This window comes from Tupaia chinensis, unplaced genomic scaffold, assembly GCF_000334495.1.
Source record: "Tupaia chinensis unplaced genomic scaffold, TupChi_1.0 Scaffold000170_1, whole genome shotgun sequence".
NCBI lineage: Eukaryota > Metazoa > Chordata > Mammalia > Scandentia > Tupaiidae > Tupaia > Tupaia belangeri.
The window spans coordinates 1,619,053-1,640,481 of record NW_006159645.1 but is presented as its reverse complement, the minus strand read 5'-3'; the positions used below and the strand labels follow the sequence as shown (position 1 = coordinate 1,640,481).

The 21,429-nt window shown below is 48.4% G+C and overlaps 1 protein-coding gene across 3 annotated transcripts in view; it reads left to right on the top strand.

Moving 5' to 3' along the window:
• NOD1 (nucleotide binding oligomerization domain containing 1) overlaps window positions 1-21,429 on the top strand; it is a 68,032-nt gene that overhangs the window by 1,035 nt on the left and 45,568 nt on the right. The gene's annotated exons all lie outside the window — the stretch shown is intronic.

Here is a 21,429-nt window from a genome sequence, read left to right as displayed (position 1 = left end):
GCATTCTGTAAAAGGCTTGGATTGCCGGCTTTAAGTCCGAGAACGCCAGTAAACCCACCATGGCCTGATGGTTTCTGGGCTTTGTGTGCTAAGGTGAGGCCAGAAGGGGTGCTAGCCAGAGGAGTTTGTCCTCCCTAAACGCCCTTTTTGGATTTACCTGTCACATTCAGAGCACAGGAATTCTGCTGCGGGTGAGAGAGGCACTTTGAATCCCCTGATCTTACCTGGGGTAGACCCAGGAGCAAGAAGCTGTTATCTGGGCAGGCAGGACCATTGGCAGGGGACAGACCTCTACCAAATTTGCTGGGCACACGAGAAAGGTGATTTCAAACAAAACACAAAGGCAGAGAGGGGGAATATAGGCTCTTTCAAGTCGTAAAGGAGAGGAGGTTTTGTTTTCATACAGTGGAGGAATAAGTTCAAGCTTTGAAGCTTTGGAGTCGGTCAAAGCTGGGTGCAAATTTGTATTGTTTCACTTCTATGATATATGTCATTGGGCATGTTACTTGACCTCTCAGACCCCCCCTTTATTTTTTAAAGAATTAATCTTATTTATTCATTTCTTTAATTTGACCAGAGAGAGACACACACACACAGAAGGAAAATGAGAAAGCAAGGTCCCACCAGCTTCGGGACTCAAACTGTTGTCAGCCGTGTGGGAATATCTAGTGCTTTTAACCGCCAAGCCACCTGCTGGCCCCCAGCCCCCATTTGTTAAACCTTTAATTTAGGGACAAAATAGTTCCTTTGTCCTGGGGTCCGTAGTTTGGTAAGACAGTGTGCTGCCAATACCTGACAGAGCGAGGGGTACCTGGCGGGGGCTTGGTCAGTGGCCGCTAATAGGCCACAGAAGTGGCTATTTGTGCCTGACAGTTGTTTACTTAGTACTCCTCCCATCGGCAAGTATCCAGAAAAATGTCCCCTAGAGCCCTAGTCGCCTGCTGTCTGCTCAGGACAGGGCTTCATGCACCTTGGGCCTCTAGGTGCTTTGAGGTCTGGGCTCTAAGTCCATTAGCTTCTCCACCAGGAGGGCTTATTGCTAGCTCTGGAATACAGTTTTTCTCTACATAGTATGAATGACTTTCTGGACTCGGAGAAAAAAAAAACAACTGTCCTTATATTTGAGTCTTCCTCCACCCACTGCCACACATTTCAAAAAACAGCCTCCCAAAGAAGCTGGGGGTATTGATAAGATCACATGCAGGTGATCACTGTATTGATATGGGCGTGGGGGTGAGCTCTGCATTGATATGGGCGTGTGGGTGATCGCTGTATTAGTATGGGTGTGCAGGGGAGCTCAGTTTTGATATAGGCGTACAGGTGATCGCTGTATTGATATTGATATGGGCGTGCAGGTGAGCTCAGTATTGATATGGGTGTGCGGGTGATCTCAGTATTGATATGGGCGTGCGGGTGATCGCTGTATTGATATGGGTGTGTGGGTGATCACTGTATTAGTATGGGTGTGCGGGTGAGCTCAGTATTGATATGGGCGTGCGGGTGAGCTCTGTATTGATATGGGCGTGCGGGTGATCGCTGTATTGATATGGGCGTGCGGGTGAGCTCTGTATTGATATGGGTGTGTGGGTGATCTCAGTATTGATATGGTCGTGCGAGTGATCTTAGTATTGATATGGGTGTGCGGGTGATCACTGTATTAGTATGGGTGTGCAGGTGAGCTCAGTATTGATATGGGCGTGTGGGTGAGCTCTGTATTGATATGGGTGTGCGGGTGATCTCAGTATTGATATGGGCGTGCGGGTGATCGCTGTATTGATATGGGCGTGCGGGTGATCGCTGTATTGATATGGGCGTGCGGGTGATCGCTGTATTGATATGGGCGTGCGGGTGATCGCTGTATTGATATGGGCGTGCGGGTGATCGCTGTATTGATATGGGCGTGCGGGTGATCGCTGTATTGATATGGGCGTGCGGGTGATCGCTGTATTGATATGGGCGTGCGGGTGATCGCTGTATTGATATGGGCGTGCGGGTGATCGCTGTATTGATATGGGTGTGCGGGTGAGCTCAGTATTAGTATGGGCGTGCGGGTGATCACTGTACTGATATGGGTGTGCGGATGATCTCAGTATTGATATGGGTGTGTGAGTGATCGCTGTATTGATATGGGTGTGCGGGTGAGCTCAGTATTAGTATGGGCGTGCGGGTGATCACTGTACTGATATGGGTGTGCGGGTGATCTCAGTATTGATATGGGTGTGCGAGTGATCGCTGTATTGATATGGGTGTGCGGGTGAGCTCAGTGTTGGTATGGGCGTGCGGGTGATCGCTGTATTGATATGGGCGTGCGGGTGAGCTCACTATTAGTATGGGCGTGCGGGTGATCTCAGTATTGATATGGGTGTGCGGGTGATCGCTGTATTGATATGGGTGTGTGGGTGATCTCAGTGTTGATATGGGTGTGCGAGTGATCGCTGTATTGATATGGGCGTGCGGGTGATCTCAGTGTTGATATGGGTGTGCGGTGATCACTGTATTAGTATGGGCGTGCAGGTGAGCTCAGTATTGATATGGTCGTGTGGGTGGTCGCTGTATTGATATTGATATGGGCGTGCGGGTGAGCTCTGTGTGATATGTGTGTGCGGGTGATCACTATATTGATATGGGCATGGAAGCACATTCAGACCACACCCCTGCTGGTTTTTGTTTTGCTCCTGGCTTTTGGGTTAGGAACAGTGAACTTTTTCTTCAATGATCAAGGACAGTAAAAGACCTGGGGACATGGGAACTTAATCCTACCATCGATGGTGTCTGTGTCCCAGATGGAACTTTCACCGTCATACCCATTGTGTGTGACATTGACAGTCACTTTGGCAGTTGCAGCACCGTTTAGGTTAGACTTTAGTAATATTAACAGTGTGGGACCAGCAGGAGGCTTGGCATTTAAGGGACTGGACTCCCACATGGCTAACTCCTGTTCTAATCCCAGACCTGGTGGCTTGAAAGTCATACCAGGTACATGTGTGTGTGTGTGTGTATACCCAAAATCCCAGGCAAAGAATGGAGAAGGGATTGGGGTGTGGCCATCTCCCTTGGGGAGTGATTTCTCACTTTCCCTCTTACTATCTCTCTCTGACAAGCTCACCTACCTTATGGCAAAAACCAAAAAAAAACAAAAAAGGAACTATAAACAGTGATATGAGAGTTATGTATAAAGAGCAAGTGTCGGGAACCAGCAGTTAGCATAATGGCTATGTCGCTGGACTCCCACGTAGTCGACCGCGGTTCATGTTCCGGACCCGGTGGCTTAAAACTCACGCCGGGCGCGTGTGCGTGCGTGCCCAAGATCCCGAGAGGAGAATGGAGGAGAAGGGATTGCGTCGTGACCATCCCCCCTGGGGGGTGATTTCTCGCTTTCTGTCTCTATGTCTCTCTCTGTCTGTCTGGCGAGCGCACGCGCCCTACAGTGAAAATCTCTCCAAAAAAAAAAAAAAGGAGAAAAAAAAAAAGAGCAAGTGTCTTTTTTTTTTTTTTTTGGAAAGGTTTTTGCTACAGGGTGTGTGCACTTTCCAGACAGACAGAGAGAGACAGAAAGCGAGAAATCGCCCCCCAGCGGGGACGGCCACGCCACAGTCTCTTCTCCTCCATTCTCCTCTCGGGGTCTTGGATATGCATGCACACGCACCCGGTGTGAGTTTTAAGTCACCAGGTCCGGGACGCAAACCACGATCAACTACATGGGAGTCCAGCGTCATAGCCATTACGCTAACTGCTGGTCCCAAGAGCAAGTGTTTTTACAGTGTATATGTGATCACTGATGTTTGCTCAAAGGAGAATATCAGTCTTAATCTCCTATCCAAAGAAAAGGGTTCAGTATTTGATCACAATCTCAGAGATAAATTTAGGATTTGAGGTGTCTATTATTAGTTTGTTCTATGATTTGTCTTTTTGGGGGATTTTTAGGCAAGATGGAATTGGAAAAACTGAAGTCTGTATTTGTGCTGAATTTCTATCACTCAGAAGCTGGAGGGATTTTGCACGTTTTTAGAAGTACTGTTTTATCTTCCGGGAAAAGCCCACTTGATTTGGCTGCAAAGTCCGAACCCCTATCTAAGAAACCTCCATTCTGGCACATCAAATGCTCGCTGAGGGCAAGTAATTCTTCCGTATTTGACTCTTGATAAGAGGTGAGTACTCGCTGGTATTTTGGCTGATGGTGTTTATCCAGAGCTTGAAAGTTTGTCAAAGCAAAACTTCCTGGCTTGGATTCTTATTTAAACTTGAGTTTGATCTGGCTCGGACTGTGTGCTGAGATTGTGCAGAATGGTCCAGGGGGAGCTTGCCACCAGCCCTCCCCTCTGCCACCCTCCTAGCCTCCGGAGCCATGAGTCAGCCTGGGTGCTATCACCTGGGAGGACCTTTCCTTGGCCCTTTGAGGCGACAGAGTTCCTTGGCAAGGGATGTACTTCCTTTGGGCCAAGAAGGCAATTTTGTGTTATACTTCACTAAAACCAGTTACTCCTAGGCGGCGTGGAGGTTTAGGTGCTAGAGCCCATGTGGCCAACTGGACAGTCTGGTAGCTTGAGAATCATGCCAGGTGTGTGTGTGTGTGCATGGCCAAAATCCTGAGAGGAGAGTGGAAGAGAAGGGATTGTGGCAGGGCCATCTCCTTGAGAGGTGATTTCTCACTCCCCTCCCCTCTGGTGAGCACACATGCCCTGGAACAAAACTTTTTAAAAAGCACACGCATAAAAAAACTACTGCCTAGTAAACAGCCAGTTTGGAATTCGTTTTGCTGTTAAGTCGTTTTTCTCTGAACTATAGAACACCATGGTTTGGGAGATTAGTGCGGTGGTCAACATAAGGGCCAGGTGATTGGAAAGTGAGCGCAGGCTTTGCTAGATTCATATTTTAACAAAACCTGAAAGCTCAGCACTGTCATGTGTTTGTTCAGAATCTCAATGTCCCTTGCACTTCAGTTCCAGCATCACCATGTGTAGGTCAGGGTCAGAAGGATGGAGAGGGCGTGGTGATGGGGTGGTCAGAGCCTCATCTGACTGGGCAGGGCAGTCCCGTGTGGCTACAGAAACACCTTTGCTGGTAGATGAGCTGGGAGCAGGTGACTTCCTTGGGAGACTGGATATGTTATTCTGTTGGGGTGTCAGAAAAGTCATGATGCATTTTTGCATTTAAAAAAAAACAAAACAGAAAAATACAATGACTCACTAATTCCCAAGAGGTTAAAGATCAAATGACTGGGACCTCCTGTGTTTCTTTTTCTTTCTTTTTTTTTTTTTGGGGAGGTTTACGCTATAGGGTGCGTGCACTTGCCAGACAGATAGAGAGAGACAGAGAGACAGAAAGCGAGAAATCACCCCCCAGGGGGGATGGCCACGCCACATTCCCTTCTCCTCCATTCTCCTCTCAGGATCTTGGGCACGCACGCACACGCGCCCGGCGTGAGTTCTAAGCCACTGGGTCCGGGAAGCGAACCGCAGTCGACTATGTGGGAATCCAGTGACATAGCCATTACGCTAACTGCTGGTTCCCCTGTATTTCATTTTTTAAAAAGAATGATTTATTTAACTTTTTATCATGTTTTAATTTGCCACAGAGCACGTGCACTTACCAGAGAGGGGGTGGGGCAATGAGAAAGTAAGCCTCCAGGTCGGGAACTTGAACTACAGTCAGCAGTCAGCTATGTGGGAATCCAGTGCCTTAACCACTATGCCATCTGCTGGCCCCTCCTGTGCTTTATTTTAACACACTCCTAAATTGCTGCCTGTGACCTCGGAACAAATCCTTCTGGAAATAACTAGGGAGAAAGCTAAGCTTTACTCTGGGAGAATCCTAACTCCTTACCACAGGCTCCTTCACAGAGAGGGCCATCTCTGGACCTCGTTTAACATGGCCAGTGTTTGGTATTTAATGAGGCATACTGGGCCAGCCAGTGGCATGGTAGTTGAGGCAGCTGCATCCCACATGACCGACTCCTCAGTTCAAGTCCCAGATCTGATGGCCTGAGAAAAATGTCAGGCTTGTACGTGCGTGCCCAAAGTCCTGAGAAGAGAATGGAGAAAAGATTGTGGTGTGGCCACCCCCTAGGGGGTGATTTCTCACTCTCTCTGTCTCTCTAGCAAGCATGGCACAGTATAGAAATTTAAAAATTAGAATGAAAGGCATGCTGATGATTTTAAGTGGAGATAAGAAATATATAACACATATTAGACAGGCAGGACGTCGTGGAAGAAACCATAGGTTTTGGCTTGGAACTGGGATCTAGTTCCTGTTTCATACCTCGTCTAGTTCTTTAGCCTCTTCCACTCCGTGTCCTGCTTTGTAAAATAGCTATGACAGTTCTTCCCTTATGGGTTGGTTTGGAATACTTGGTGAGCTACCTATGTAAAGCGCTTAGCGTGCAACCCACCTTGCAGTACCTGTAATTATTACCATGGTAATTAGTTTGGTTCCAACACTGAGCCTTACTTTTTTGTGTCCATAAAATGAGGACAGCAGGACGTATCTGGAAGGATTGTTCAGAGGCTTGGTTCACTGAAGTGTAATGGTGACGGTCTGGTCAGCCACAGTGACACAGTGGTCACACCACGCTCCATGAGACTGAAGCCATGTGGGAGGGACTCAGGCTTGCATCCAGAGGTCTTCCCGAACACATTGGTTGCCATGTGTGTCCATAATCCTGGCTGGCTAAGACTGGGAGTGAATCGTGGCATGAGGAGGAAATAAATAATCTTAATGAAGTGGGGAGGCTGCAGGCGAAGTGGTGGTTAAGGCTCTGGATTCCACATGGCTGACTCCATGGTTTGAGTCCCTGACCCGGTGGCCTGAAAAACAGCACATGTGCATGCATGCCCAAAAGTCCCAAGAGAAGAATGGAGGAGAAGGGCGTGTGGTGTTAGCCATCCACCGTGGAGGTGATTTCTCACATTACCTCCTTTTTCTCTGTCTCTGCAAGCACGCACACTCTATGGTAAAAAATCTCAAGAAGGCGAGCCTCGCGGACTTCAGTGCTGATGTGTCTGGTCTGGTAGACATTAAATTGTGATAGTGAACACATGACTTGCTACTTTGGTCTAAGGGCTTTTGTCGGCTTTTAGCTCATTTCATCTTCCCAGCTGTCGTCATCATCTCCCCCATTTTACAGGTGAAACAGCTGAGACACGGCAAGACTGAGCCACGGAGCAGATTACTATCTGTGCTGTGCCCAGGGCGAGTCCTGTTCTCCCACTGCTCGTGGCCCCAGCTGCTTGCTGAGGGCCCCTCCCTCTCCGTTCACCCACCTCCTAGAGTAGAATGTGCGTGGCCTGTGCAGGGCACACTCTGGAAACAGAGCCCCCGCTTCCAGAGAAGGGCCTACCTGTGGAGTGGAGGTGGGAGCTTCCTTCTCCTGCCCCTCCAGACGACTTTTAAACCTCAACCACTGCTTAGATTGGTTGACCTACTATCAACTTTAAAAAAATAAAATAAAAAAGCCTCAAGAAACAAAAGCCCTTGATACTGGTATTGACCAGCATGATTAGGGTGGATTATGATGTTTGTTTTGAGATAAATGTCATCTCAGTGTGCTGAGATTGTTCACCTGGGTTTAGGAAAACATGCCTTCACCCGGACAGGTGTGCTGGGTGTTTGAGAAGATGCACACAGGACTGGGAGTTCCCAGGCTGCTACTTAGACAGACGGCTACAGTATTTATATGAAAACAAGGTCCCATTGACGCCCAGTAGCCCGGGCTAAGTACACCACCTGTTTGAGATTCCTTACTCACTTTCCTCCTTTTACGCTCCAGTGGCTTTTTCCTTTTTTTTTTTTAGATCCAGAAGTCTTCTCAGAGGCCCAGGTCAGTGTAACTGGGTGAGAGGGGCCCCAGAAAGGCAAATTCTCAGTGGAGTAAGTTGTGGATGCTTTTGCCTGCCTGCCTTTTCTTTTTTTAAAATTTTAAAAGTTATTCTTTTTTTTTTCTCTTTTCTTTTTTGGGGAGGTTTTTGCTATAGGGCACGTGCACTCTCCAGAAAGACAGAGAGAGACAGAGAGACAGAAAATGCGAAATCACCCCCCAAGGGGGATGGCCACACCACAATCCTTTCTCCTCCATTCTCCTCTTGGGATCTCGGGCACAAACGCACATGCACCTGGCGTGAGTTTAAGCCACCGGGTCTGGGACTCGAATCGCGCTCGACTACATGGGAGTCCAGCGACATAGCCATTACGCTAACTGCTGGTCCCAAAAGTTATTTAACTTTATTTATTTATGTATTTAATTTGAACAGAGAGTGATAGAATGAGAGAAAGAGAGAAAGTGAGAAAGCAAGCCACCAGGTCCGGCACTCAAACTGTGGTCAGCCACGTGGGAGTCCAGCGCCCTTAACCATCACTCCACCTGCTGGCCCCTCTTTTCTTTTCCTTTCTTCTCTTTCTCTCTTTCCTTCCTTCTTTCTTTCTTACAGTCAATCACGGTACATCTTTACAACACACAAAAAGAATTTTCCCAGCATGAATACACTGTATACTCTCCATCCACACAAAGGTATTACCATACACATTATCAACAGATAATTTTTAATTTTAGTATCCCTTCAATGTTTTGCTGTCTTTTTTATGTTGATTCCCTCCCTCCCACAGCCCACCTCCCCTCCCCTCCCTCCTCCCACACTGTCTAGTATCTGCAGTTGCTCTCGGTTTATGCTTTTGCATTTCTGATAATGAATGACAATTGTTTTTTCTGGCTTTCCCGTGGGTGTGAAGTGCTTTGCTAGCTCTCCAGCCTGGTGGCTTCAGAATCACATTGGGTGTACGTGCGTGCGTGCCCCAGATCCCGGGAGTGACAGACAAGGAATTATGGCATGGCCATCCCCCATGTTGAGTGATTTGTCATTTTCTCTCTCTCTCTCTCTCTCTCTCTCTCTCTCTCCCTCGCATGCATGACCCTGTAGTGAAAACTAAAAGCAATGAAGCTATTCGTAACTTCTGGTTCCTCCTGGCTCATTGTGAATTTGACACATCAATTCAACAGATATTATCGTCCTGCTGATGGAGGAGTGGCCTCAGGACAGGAACATGGCAACAAATGAAACAGCCCCGCCTTGGGCCAGCTGGAGCTTACAGGCTCTGGGGGTGTCCTTGTCAGCTGGGGCTCCTCCTCCAAGCTATGTGACTGGAGGGCTTGAACCACAGACACCTCCTCCCCTTCTGGAGGCCTGGATGCCAGATATGGGCGGCAGGGGTCAGGCTTGTACGGAGGGCTCTCCCGGCTCCCAAATGGTGCCTCACTGCCAGGTCCTCACATGGAGCAGAGAGAGCAAGTGCTCATGCTCATGTCGCTTCTCATGAGGGCTCTACTCCCACCATGGGGGTTTCACCCCATGACCTCATCCAAACCCAACCACCATCCAAAGGCCTCATGCCCAAACACCATCGTGTTGGGGATTAATGCCTTGACATATGGACTTTGAGGGATACAGATGTTCGAACCCTCATGGAGGTGAGGCATAAACCTACAAGTAAACACATAAAATACATCATTATAAATTGTAGTCCAGGACTTTATTTATTTATTTTTTGACTTTAGGGCATGTGTGCTCACCAGAGAGCGAGACAGTGAAAGGGAAAGTGAGAAATCACCCTCCAGGGGGGATGACCATCCCACAATCCCTTGTCCATTCTCTTCCTGGGATCTTGAGCAGGTACGGGCATACACACACCCCTGGTGTGATTTTCAAGCCGCCGGGCTTCAGACTCAAACCATGGTCAACCACGTGGGAGTCCATTGACCTAACCACTATGCCATCTGCTGGCTCCAGTGGTTCAGGCTTTAAGTGAAAACAGCACATGTTGTGAGACAAATGTCATTGCCACCCTTGGATTGGGGCATGTGGGATAGCCTCTCCAGGACTGAGCCTTCTCCACTAGAACTGGGGGATGGAAGAAAGGGCGGCAGATCATGCCAGATGCTGGAACAGCACATTTGAAGACTCCGAGATGGGAAGGAACTGGGTGTGTTGAGCGAGGGGAGGCCAGTGCAGGGAGCCCTGAGCCCAGGAAGATATAGGAAGGAGCCAGAGAACAAGCCACGGCCAGACCAGACGGTGCCTCCTGGGCTGGGTGAGGATGTGGAATTTTATTCTCAAATGCGGTAGGCGCCATTGAGGACGTTCTCACACCTTTTCCCTATCCTTAGTAATCTACAAGAAAAACACCTCTGTGTAATGACTCTATGTGCCAGAGGTGTGTGTGATCACCAGAGACAGACAGAAAGCTTCCCCCATGGGGTGTGGTCATGTCACAATCCCTTCTCCTTTTCTTGATCCTGTCAGGATTTGGGGCATGCACGCACATGTGCTGGCATTTTTTTGAAGCTTCCAGGGCCGGGACTCAAACTATGGTTGGGCATTTGGGATCTGATTCTCCTAACCATTAGGTAGTGGACACTGGCCCAGAGATACCTATTGAAGTTTCTTAATCCTTATCTTAATATGTGAGACAATTTTGGAGATAGACATTATGGTTTTCAATTTCTAGATGAAGGAAGGAGGCTCGGAACACAGTGAAAGAAGGCAGACCAGGATCTGCAGCAGGTCTGCCTGGCTCACAGCACCTGCCCTGAGGTTTCCTGGGGCGGTGGATGGCAGTGTGCGTGGTCTCCCTAGGAGCCCAGCATCCTTCCTCAGGAGACTGGATGGATGGACTTATCCCAGTCCTTTTCGGCTCCTTGGAAGTGAAAACAAAAGACTCCCCCCAAAATGGAGGTAGGTTGGGAGTGTGGTTGTCAGCAGATAGGGCTGGCTGGCACAAATGCTAGGAACCTCCGGGCTAAGAGAAGGGTAAAGTAGTACCTGACAGTTTTTCATGCTAACCTGTTGTGCTCCCACTGGCTGTGGCCTAGAGGTCCTGACAGGAGAGCTTACCCCTTACCTTGCTTACCTTTGAAAATCCGAATTCATCTCTGGGGAATCTGCATACACTGACAGGCGCAGGGTTTGGGGAGGAAAAAACCCACTTTCTTTTCTTTTTATTAAAAAAACCACAAAATTAATTTTATTTTTTATTTATTTATTTTTTTAACTTGCTACAGGGCACATACACTCACCAGAGAGAAAGTAAGGAATTGGGACCAGCAGTTAGTGTAATGGCTATGTCGCTAGACTCCCATGTAGTCGACCGCGGTTCGCGTCCTGGACATGGTGGCTTAAAACTCACGCTGGGCGCGTGTGTGTGCGTGCCCAAGATCCCGAGAGGAGAATGGAGGAGAAGGGATTGCGGCGTGGCCATGCCCCCTGGGGGATTTCTCGCTTTCTGTCTCTCTGTCTCTCTCTGTCTGTCTGGCGAGCGCACGCGCCCTATAGCAAAAACCTCTCCAAAAAAAAGGAAGCAAGCCACCAGGTCTGGGACTCAAACCACAGTCAGCCATATGAGAGTCCAGTGCCTTAACTCCCACACCACCTGCCAGCCACTACATTTTTTTCTTTTAAGGTTTTTTTCCTTTCTTCTGTGAGTGAAAGAGTTGCTCCCAACAGGGTCTTTTTATTATTTTAATTTGTTATTTTAAAAAAATTGCTGCAGGGCACATGCACTGGCCAGGTAGAGAGAGAAAGTGAGAAAGCAAACCACCAAGTCCCGGAAAACTGCAGCTGGCCATGTGGGAGTCCAGTGCCTTCACCACCACGCCACCTACTGGCCCCATCCCAACAGGGTCTTGATGCCACAATCCATTCCCAGCCTCCCCTCAGCTCCAGATCATTAGCACGTGTGGCAGCGTACTCAAGGTCTCTGGGCGTGAACCCGGAACCTTCCATGTAGGTCAAGCTCGCAGAGCATTGTGTTACCACTGTGCCACCATCTGGACCCCCCAGAAACCTTATTTGGAGCTTTCAGTTCACAAGAAAAGCCTCCACTGAACAGGCATGCCAGCTTGCTCCATGTGGGGTGTGTCCAGGAAGCCATTCTGAGATCACACAGTGAAGGCGAAGGCAGGTCAGGGGCATCTTGGCTGCTTGGGCAGACCTCTGAGTCAGTACTCACTCAGCCAGGGATCAGGAGTAGTCCTGGCCCGGGGAGTGCAGTCCTGGGAGAAGGGTCTAAGGCCCCTCAAGCCAACATGCAAACGTGCCCAGGCACCGTGCAGCTATGCTTCATGGTGGATTTGTGCTCCAGATACTGCCCGACTGCAGGCACACGTTCAAGTGGGTTTAAGAGAAATCTTCAGCTAAGCGTTTTGGCCAGCAATCAGAGGAGCGTTTGTGTGCTCAAGGCCAAGTTTCAACCCAGGCTTCAGTGGTTAACGACTGCATTTTGTCCTTGTGGAGTGCTTTTCATTTGAAGAGCCTCATGCACTTTCTGTGTCAGTCGTAAACGCCATCTCCAGATTTCCCCGCCATCCGGATCTGCCACTTGTGTGGCACTTTCTCCAGCATGAACACTTCAGCCCTCTGACAGAGTTCCAGGAACTGGGTTTCTGACTCAGGCCTCTGTTGTTTTCTGTTCGCCTTCGTCATTACTGTATTCACTGGCCCCTCGGAGATGAATACTAAACGCAGTGTTTTTGTCATTTCATTTTTGCAAAGCTTAGATGAAACCAGGAAAATAGCCATGCAAAACTGAAATCGAACATCGAAAAACTGGGATTGAAAATTCCCATTAAAGCACCGCGGTGGTGGGGCAGTTAGAGTAGCTGGCTGACCAGCCTCTTAGCCCAGCAGTTAAGTGAGCCAGATCTCACATGACTGACTGCAGTTTGAGTCCTGGTCCTGGTGGAAAATCCCCTTTGGGGATTTTCTTTCTCTCTCTCTCTGTCTCTCTGGCAAGTGCATGTGCCCTTTGGCAATTAAAAAAAAAGCTTCAGAGCAATAGAATGTACCAGTGATGCAAACCTGACTTTACCCACTAATAAACCTAGTAGGCATCATTTTCTTTTTAAGAATTATTTTTATTTATTTATTATTACTATTATTCAATTTGACCAGAGAAAGAGAGAGGGAAAATGAGAAAACGAGCTGCCAGATCTGGGACTTGAACCACAGTTACCATGTGGGAGTCCAGTGCCTTAACTACCACATCATCTGCCAGCCCCAGGAAGCAGCATTTTCTCTTCTTTTCTTTTTCTTTTTGTTCGAGAGAGATTTTTCTATAGGGCATGTGCAGTCATTAGAAACACAGAGAGACAAAGAAACAGAAAGTGAGAAATCACCCCCACCCAGGGGGGTGGACATACTGCAGTCCCTTCTCCGTTCTCCTCTTGGAACTTTGGGTACACATGCACATGCATTCAGTGTGAGTTTCAAGCCACCAGGTCTGGGACTCGAACCATAGTTGACCATGTGGGAGTCCAGTGCCTTAGCCACTATGCCACCTTCTGATCCCAGTCAGTGGCATTTTCTAAGTGAGTCTGTAATCCTGGGAATCCCCATAGCTGATCAGTTAACCCTTGGTGGTACACCTGCTATAAGCCATGCGTTGGGCTGGGTTCATTCATTGAGCAGTTTTCACTGAGCGTCCACTATGTGCTGGAAGAAAGTGACCAGCCAGATGGACCCCTCCCCTGTAGTCAGATTCTGCACCTCCAAGATGAGGTCTGCCCCACCAGGATGACAGTCCTGGCCAAGACTGCCGTCCCCAGGTGATGCTGAGTGCTTACTGTAGGACCTGTGTGGTCCTGCACACCTCGTGTGCAGACTCACAGCAACCGTGTGCGGTAGGTGCTATTATTAGTAGTAGTAGCAGTATTATTTGTTTTTAAAGAGTTATTTAATTTTACTTATTATTATTACTTTTTAGTTGCTACAGGGCTTGTGTGCTTGAGAGAAAGAAAGAAAGAGACCGTGAGAAAGCAAGCCACCAGGTCTGGAACTCGAACGGCAGTCTGTCATGTCAGAGTCCAGCACCTTAACCACCAAGCTACCTGCTGGCCCCAGTAGGGGCTATTATTATCTGCATTTTATGGACAAGAAAGCTGGGCCAGACAGTAGTGTGGTGGTTACGGTGCTAGATCTCACATGGCCAACTGCGTGGTTAAGTCCTGGAACTGGTGGCTTGAAAAATACGCCAGGTGTGTGTGTGTGCGCGCGTGCGTGCCTAAAATCTGGAGAGGAATGTGGAGGAGAAGGGATTGTGGTGCGGCCATTACCTCTTAGGGGTGCTTTCTCACCCCCCACCCCACCCCCGTCTCCAGACAGGCACACATACCCTATAGCAAATTAAGAAAAAGAAAAAAGGGAAAGAAAACCGAAGCACAGCAAGGGAGCAGTATTTGTCCAAATTAGAACCAAGTAACCTGGATTTACGGCCTTTGCCCGTCACCGCTGCTCTGTCAGTGTGCAAGGACCATAATCAGTTCAGGAAAGTACAGAGTCCTCTGAGAGAGGTGGGGACCGAGTCCCATGGGAGAGACAGGCTTGAGCGGGGGACAGAGTGAGGTGGGACTCCAGCCCCTTCCCCACACTCTGACAGGTGTCAGCCCCTGCTGGTGGGATGGGGGGACTCTCTGATGCTGAGGGGAGGGGGTTCCTCTAGCCAAAATAGACAAAAGCACAATTGCCTTGGTGCTAGGAGACCTGGGCTCTAGTCTTGGCTGGTTCAGGCAAGCCTCTGCCCTGCCAGGCCCTCAGACCTGCCATCTCCAAAAAGGGCGTGTTGGACAGTATTCCACTGCACGCCAGCAGTCCCGGGTTCCCGCAGCGAGTGCACTCTGAACAGGCTTTCCTGGCCAGAAGAAGGCACTGTTTGGCTCTGACGGGCATGGGGACAGACATCTGGCTTCCCAGAAGGCCAGGTAGCCGTGAAAGGGTGTCTGCTCTGTCACGGCCCACGCCGTGTGCTGCCATGGCTGTGTCTCATTCCCTCCTGTGCAGGTGCGGTGGCAGTGTCTGTGTCTGGGGTTCACTGCAGGGTACTTAGGCATAAGCATGAGAGAAGGAGGGGGGGTGGGAGAGGGGAAAGAAGGGGTTGAAGAGAGAGACAGACAGGCAGACAGACAGACAGACCTCCGCCTGCTTGGAGATTTTGAGGGGTTAAGTACTTTCAGATACTTAGAGTAAATGAGCGTTAATGGAGCTTAAAAGCATCAGATAATAACCACAGCTTTATCCATCTGCCGACTTTTCTCCAGGGAGGGTAGTCAGTAGTCGTAGGGTGTGGCAGAGACATGCAGGGCTGGGCGTGTTTCTCAGGGTAAGTTCCTTAGGAAATTGAAAACAAACAAGAAAAGCAAAGAGAAAAAAACAGAAACATGGGTGTTTGTGGATTATGCACTAGGGAAGTTAGGACGGGAAGGAGCCAACCTGTGATGCGTGTTCACTGGGCAGCTCTGTGGGTAGCCATGGGTGTGGACTGGGGATCAGCTTCCCATTCGGTGGCTGATGGAGCGGCTTAGTCCACCCTCCCTGCGTTGGGCCATTTGGAGAGCCGAGGAGCCTCCTCGTTCACATGATCACCTCGAGGCGGCGTGTCCAAGTGGTTCAGGCCGACAGACTCAGAGTGGTCACCTTCATCCCTTGTAAAACTGTCTCAGAGGCTGTGCATGGACCTCAGCAGTGACTCATTCAGGAGAGCAGTAGCTCACGAAGGAGAATGCAAATATGGCCGGTGGCATTTGTGAATGCGCGAGAAGACTTCAACGAGTTCGCAGAAAAGTGGCATCGAAGAGTGAGTTTATTTTAGTGCAGGTAGTTTTAAATCCATGCGTAATTTTTGCATAATATCCATTTTTTTATTTCATTTTCTTTTATGATTTTAGGGCCAGAGAGAGAGAAAGTGAGAAATCACCCTCCCCCTCCCCCAGGATGGGGGGGGGGTGGCCTTACTACAATCCCTTCTCAGGAATCCCCTTTCTCGGTCTTTGCCTTATTCCTATAGTTGGTTCACTGCATGAAGGGTTTCCAATCTCGGGGCCGGCAGGTGGCATGGTGGTTAAGGGCACTGGACTCCCATGTGGCCGACTGTGGTTCGAGTCCCTGACCTGATGGCTTGTTTTCTCAGTTTCCCTCTCTCTCACTGTGACCCCCTCTGGTCAAATTAAAATAAAAATAAATAAAGTTAAATAAAATAATTATTAATGACGAGTTTTGCAATCTCGTAAGACTACGTATCTTACATCTACATTTGAACTTTATTGTGTACCCGTCATAGCATTCAGAAGAAATAAAAACGATTATGCTGGATTTGTATTACTGTGCTGTGTCTCGTCACTTTCTGGCCCTCATCTAATGTATGCTTTTTATATGGATAGAACGACATCATTCTAGTGTGGAGTCATGTGCTAGCTACCGAAAAATACATGTCATGGCACCACGACACCCCACAAGACGTCCCTCTTGAAGTCCCTGCTTACAGATCAGTTCATTTAAGGACCGCATCATAAGAATGCAGCTCCGTTGTTAAGTGAGGAGCGCCTATAAATGAAGTAAGACAACCACAAACTAATGAACAGAGCTTAAAGAAGGAGACTCATGAGGAAGGCCAAAGGCGCTGGGCCAGATTCCATATTACCTGGAAAACTGGCCTTGTTTTTGTTTGTGTTTGTATTTACTTCCAAACTATATCCAGGACGTACCAGCTGCAGAAAGACTTGTCAAGTGGTCTGACTGCGTGGAGCTCATGATTGGGGGAAAAAAAAAAAAACAACTTTGGGTCATAACTTGAAGTTAGCATCTGCTACATGACTAAAGAACGTTTTGCGGAATAGAATGCAGACCTATTGGGAATCTTATCTAATAGTATTGCAACATCGATTTGCAAAAAGCTATGTCATTTAGTTTGAAATTAAAAAAAAAAATAAGTGAATAATGATTCCCAACAACTGAGTGTTTAAAAAAAGAGTGAAATCATCAGGCCAGGGCAGATGGTGGGAAATGATGTCCTTGAGGCCTCTGTTCAGGTCAGGCCCCATCATTTGGGAGGGAGGCCCCATTCTGCCTGCTCATCCCGGGAGTGAAGGAGCCTGTACTCTAAGGGTGAGCTCTGCACCCAGGCACCTCTGCGTGATGTTCCACACAACAAACCTCCTGCTAAATGTATGTTTGTATGTACGATCCAGACTGAGGGTAATGGGGGCGACCAGGGGGCTACACCGAAAGGTGTGATCCCTTTCATCCCCAACTCTCTTCACAAGGGTCATAGCCAACACTGCTGTAACAAAAGGCAGGTTAGCAAGAGAAAAGCATGACAGGGTTATTTCATCAAAGTCTGTGTGACACGGGAGACATCAGAACCGAGGCCCCAAATACAGGAAAGACTCTCCGTTCTCATTTGTAGGTTCAGTGAAGAATGGACAGCCGTGTGTAGACACATGATAGATAGGCCGGAAAGGCTGTACCCTAACGTTTATAGACTGAAGGTGGTTATAGACCAGCAAGGTTTTCCTTGGCCTCTGTGGCATTCTTTTCTCCCAGGGTATGGAGCAGGATTGTTCTGCAATGAGGGTCTCGCAACTGACCTTTGGGCAGGGTAGATCAGAGAATTTCTTTACCACCTGCTTGTCAGTGGAAAGGTGGGAGGAGGGAGGATGAAGGATGCTTGTTTTTATGGCTGACTTTGGGTAGAAGGGATTCTAGTTCCTATGATCCATCTTGGGAGAGAAGAATTCTGGGAGAATGAGGGAGGAGAGGCAGGGGGCAGGACGTCAGAGAGCCCTTGGTTCTGAGGCCTCTTAGTGGCCAGTAAAGTGCTCAGCGTGCCAAAGCACCGCACTGTAGGGTATTGCTTTCCGAGCCCTAATGGCTACAACATCATGGGGTCTTCCCACTACCCCTGCCCTGCCCTGTCCACCCTCCTGGCAGTCACCCCGGGTCAAGTTGATGGTAGAACATTGTTGTGTGAGTTGGCAGTTAGTGGAGGCTGCCGGGCGAGACACCCAGTTTGCTGTAGGAGGCAGAGCCGTGCCAAGGAAGTTGCTGCCATTTGGCATCACCTTTGAGCCTCTCTTTGGCATGTGAAATTTCTCAGGTGCAGAGTTTAAAATAGCAAAGTGGCTGGTGAGCATTCTTCTTTATAAAAGAAAAACTGGGTAAGGCAAAGCATTCTGCTTTCCAGAAGCCAGATCAGTCAGAAATCAGCTCTGCAGCTCAGAGGGCCTGTGGGGCCCACAGTGGCATGGTGGTTTAGGTGGCTGGATCCCACGTGGCCGACTGTGCAGCCAAGTCCTGAACCCTGTGGCTTGAAAAGCATGTCAGCGTGTGTGTCCAAAATCCCCAGAGGAATGGAGGAGAAGGAATCGTGGCATGGCCATCCATTCTGGGGGGGTGTTGTCTCACTTTCCCTCTCTTTCTCTGTCTCTGTCTCTCTCTTGCCAGTGCACGTGCTCTATGGCAAAAGTTTTAAAGAGAAGCCCCTGGGACTAGCAGATGGCGTAATGGTTATGTCTCTGGAGTCCCATGTAGTCCCAGATCCCTTAGTTTAAAACTCATGCCAGGCATGTGTGTGTGCATGCTCAAGATCTGGAGGGAGAAGGGAGGAGGAAGAATTGCAATGATCCCCCCAGTGGGGTGATTTCTCCCTTTGTGTGTCTCTGTCATAGGTGGGCACACATGACCTATAGCAAAAATCTCTTTCTTAAAAATAAAAGAAGGGCCTTTAACCCAGCTGAGGTGGCACAGCTATGCTGTGTAATCCTGGAGTCATACGGGAAGGCCCAGTTTTGGATCCTGGGTCTACCTGAGCATGCTGGGTACACCTCAGGTGTGCCCACGATCCTGGCTGGATAGAAGACTGGAGGAAGTTTAAGACCCGGAAGCTTAAACTCACGTCGGGCGTGTGCGTGCGTGCCCAAGATCCTGAGAGGAGAATGGAGGAGAAGGGATTGCGGCGTGGCCATCCCCCCTGGGGGGTGATTTCTTGCTTTCCATCTCTCTGTCTCTCTTTGTCTTTCTGACGAGCGCACGCGCCCTATAGCAAAAAAATCCTCTCAAAAAAAAAAAAAGACTGGAGGAGAATAGCGGTATGTCAAGACTCCATCAGAAGTCTCTGTCTTTTGGGAACCAGCAGTTAGCGTAATGGCTATGTCGCTGGACTCCCATGAAGTCGACTGCGGTTCATGTCCCGGACCCGGTGGCTTAAAACTCACGCTGGGCGCATGTGCGTGCGTGCCCAAGATCCTGAGAGGAGAATGGAGGAGAAGGGATTGCGGCGTGACCATCCCCCCAGGGGGGTGATTTCTCGCTTTCTGTCTCTCTGTCTCTCTCTGTCTGTCTGGCGAGCGCACGCGCCCTATAGCGAAAATCTCTCTCTCAAAAAAAAAAAAAGAAGTCTATGTCTTTCTTTCGCTGCTGTGAAATAAATAAATAAGTAAATACATTTAAATTAAAAAGTGGCCCTTGGCAGTTACAAAGAAACTCGAGATGATGGTAAGGGTCTAGCACAAACGTAGTGTGATGCCAAACATACAGTAACACACAAAAATCAGTATACACATAAATGCACATCCATAGAGACGGGATGGAGATACTCTAAATATTAATTGTGGTTATTGCATGTTGATGATAGGTGACTTAATTTTTTTCTCTAAGCTGGAATTTTTTTTTTTTTTAGAGGTTTTTGCTATAGAGCATGTGCACTCGCCAGAAAGACAAAGAGAGACAGAAAGCAAGAAAATCCCCCCCAGGGGGATGGCCATGCTGCACTCCCTTCTCCTCCATTTTCCTCTTGGGATCTTGGTCACATGCACATGCTGCACCTGTGTGAGTTTGAACCACCGGGTCCAGGATTCAAACCGTGGTCCACTACGTGGGAGTCCAGCAACATAGCCATTATGCCAACTGCTGGTCCCTGGATTTTTTTTTCTGCAGTGACCAGTGCTTTTATATTTAGGGGGAAAGTTAGTAAAACATATAAAGGAACAGCTGAATAACATCTTTATAATTTTTTTTTTTTGGAGAGGTTTTTCACTATAGGGTGTGTGCGCTCGCCGGACAGACAGAGAGAGACATAGAGACAGAAAGCGAGAAATCACCCCCCCAGGGGGGGATGGTCACGCCACAATCCCTTCTCCTCCATTCTCCTCTCGGGATCTTGGGCACACACGCACATGCATCCGGCGTGAGTTTTAAGCCACCAGGTCTGGGACATGAACCTCGGTCGACTACGTGGGAGTCCAGTGACATAGCCATTACACTAACTGCTGGTTCCCAACATCTTTATAATTTTTAAAAGATAATCATTTACTTTTATTTATTCATTCATTTATTTAATTTGACCAGAGAGAGAGAGAGACAGAGAGAAATAGAGAAGGAAAGAGAAAGCAAGCCACCAGGTCCAGGACTTGAACCATGATCAGCCTTGTGGGAGTGTCCAGCACCTTGACCACCTGCTGGTCCCCATAATTTTTTCATCTTAGCATTTCAGTTACAAAGATACAGGTCTCTCAAGGTTCCCTGGAACAGTGAGTGGAAAGAAAGAAGGCCAGGGTAGATCCCTCTTTAGAAAGTGACATTTGTGTGTATTTGTCATTTCTTTGGGGCTTTGCTATAACTCTGGGAAAGAAACAGGAACAGAAGTTGGTCTCTGCCCTGTGAGTCTCAGCACCCTCCCAGACGTTCCTTTTCAGGTTCCTCATTTTTTCGATGGGTCCTGGTGACCTCGTTATTTATGGGGCAGTGGCGTTGTATTCTGACAACACGTCAGCCTGAAGCTCCCCTGGAACCCCAGGCCCCACGTGCCTCCCTAGACTTTCAGCTGACACAGACCTCCCTCTTGTCTAGGGTTCCAGCTTCATCTCTGCGTGAAGCCTTTGCTTTGTTTCCGATCATTTGGAATGTGCCCCCCCAAATCTAAGTAATAGAAATCGCATATAGTCCCATCACCCAGAAATAACCAGTTAATATGGACTTCCTCCTGATCTCTTCTCTTAGCATACATGTATATTCAAACAGCTATGAGTAATGTACACAAATCCCATCTGTATCGGGAAATTTCACATTTGCTTTAAAAACCTTTTCAAAGGTATTTGTGAACAAAAGTAAATACCCTTGGTATAATAATAAGTTAACATGATAATCAAAATGGCTGTAAATCCTTTTATGACTCCTTCAATTATAGCTCACAAATTTTATTTATTTATTTTTTTCAGAGAGGTTTTTGCTGCAGGGCGTGTGCGCTCACCAGACAGACAGAGAGATACAGAAAGCGAGAAATCACCCCCCAGGGAGGATGGCCACGCCGCAATCCCTTCTCCTCCATTCTCCTCTTGGGATCTTGGCCACGCACGCACATGCGCCCGGCGTAAATTTTAAGCCTCCGGGTCCGGGACCCGAACCGCAGTGGACTACGTGGGAGTCCAGCGACATAGCCATTACGCTAACTGCTGGTTCCCCCTGGCATGAGTTTTTTAAGCCACCTGGTCCGTGACTCGAACCGTGGTCGACTACATGGGAGTCCAGCGACATAGCCATTAGGCTAACTGCTGGTCCCTCATTTTTGTTTTTAATGTGCTATCGGGCATGTGCACTCACAGAAGACAGACACACACAC